Here is a 2,162-nt window from a genome sequence, read left to right on the forward strand (position 1 = left end):
ATCAAATTAGAAAGCATATCTTCTTTGCTATCTTTTTTTTATCTATTTTTTTTCTTTTTAATTGATTGCCTTCTTGTGTAGAAATTGGATTGTAAGGTTAGTATTTCCCATAAGACATTACAATACTGTGGAGAAATAATTACCTTAATAAAAGTTTTTCCGAACAAACTTACTGAATTTTCATAGTTTTCTCATTTCAAACAATCTTACAAATCTTATCTTAATTTATTATATACCCTAAATAAAATATTTATTAATTTAGTAGTAAAAATTATTAATGTTGATTGCAACATTTCATTAATAAAAGAAAATAAATCTTACTAATAAAGAGTAATGGTACAAATCGGACTAGCTTTCTCAAATGCACAATCTGAATGACATGGATGTTGATCATTCTCTCACTCTCTTAATCAAGCTCTCTTAAAACTAGTTGAAAGTTAGAGTCCTATTCATCTCCTTTGAAATCCGAAATTTTATGATTGAAAATATTGTCTGTTGTTGTCTATGATTTTCTTCCTACAACATTGTTGATTTAACTTAATTAGAATAACTTTCTCAATAATTTGCATTAGCAATGAACTTCTCTGTTGCCCCATTGACACGTTTCATTAAAAAAAATTATATTTTTCAGTAGATTCTACTTTAATTTCAACAAGAAAAAATAAAAATATAATTTGTTGTATCGCACTCTTTTTCATCACTTGTTTATGCATCATCATAACAAATTTTCATACAAGTATGCTTGTGTCTACTCCAACAAGGTAAAATACATTGAGATGGAATCTCTTTTATATTCCTCTTAATAAAAGCATCACATATGTGTCTAAATAATTTTTCTAAACTCAAACAAAAGGTATGAGCACTTAATGTTGAATTCAAATTCATTGTGATAAACATTAAACACCATATGCCTTCTTTAGTTTCCTTTGAAAATTTTTAACACTTGAAATATACAAACTAGCCAATCTGACTTGATAAGTGTAAATTGTAGTATATCATTTCTCTCAACTCATTTTGAAACAACTTAAAAGTTTCATTTGTATAGGCTTTGTATAATTGCTTCTCAAAATAATAATCAGTTATTATTGGAAAAGCTTGAATTAGGAGAATCAAAATCAACTTTGTTTTCCTTCTTAATCTTACTTTTTAATGTATTATCATAGCTCCTCAAATTTTTTAGGGATGTTATTAGACTAACATAACCATCAAAGAAAGTATTTATGCTCTCACTTCTTTAAGCGTGGACATTATATCCCAAGAAATTCCTTTAACATATACTAGAGTTCAACAATACGATTTGCATATAACAAATTTAGCTATTCATTTTTTCAATATTATAATCTTTTATCATCTCCAACTAAATGTATTCAAATTCTTGAATATCCATTAAACTTATAAACGATACTCTTCAAAATTGTTTTTATTGTTTTGTACCTTGTTAGCCCTTTAAGTTTCTTAAGGATCTTTCCCATGAAGGCATCTCCAATGGAGCGTCAGTTTTGAAGAAAAATAGCGGATTTGACGCAGGGGCGTCCCAACCCAGAGCAATACCCTACGCCAAATTCAATTCCTGCTACAGTGGCACGTAGGATATTGCACGCCATTATAGCAGTGTTATTTTATTTTATTTTATTTTCTATTATTGATTTTTTTTATTTTTGTTTTATTATTTTTTGTTTTTGTATTTTTTATTTTTATAAATTTATATTTATAATTTTATATTTTAATTAATTTAATAACTTAAGATTTAAGTTTATATCTTTAATTAATAAGAAGTAAAAATTTAAAGAAAATAATATGGGAAATATAAATTCATTAAAATTACCGAAAATTAAATATAGAAAATAATCCTAACATATATTATCATTGATACCAAAAAGAAAAAAAACCACAACACCCAAAATACAAATAATGAAGTCTGAAGTGGATGGGGCTAATAGTCTGACATGTTATCGTCACTTCCACCAATATTGCCGAAGATGTCATTACAAATATTAGATGCAGAAGGGGCTGGTTGTTGGAAATACCCTCTTTTCTGTAAAATTTCTTATTGTTATGCTTGTATACAAGCATGAATATTTGAATCAGTGATAGAATTCAAATCTCGCATCAAAATTTTGTCCCCATATCTCATTTGTTAAAAAGCAAAATTTTTGCTATGT

The sequence above is a fragment of the Dioscorea cayenensis genome, chromosome 10, assembly GCF_009730915.1.
Source record: "Dioscorea cayenensis subsp. rotundata cultivar TDr96_F1 chromosome 10, TDr96_F1_v2_PseudoChromosome.rev07_lg8_w22 25.fasta, whole genome shotgun sequence".
In the NCBI taxonomy this organism is placed as follows: domain Eukaryota; kingdom Viridiplantae; phylum Streptophyta; class Magnoliopsida; order Dioscoreales; family Dioscoreaceae; genus Dioscorea; species Dioscorea cayenensis.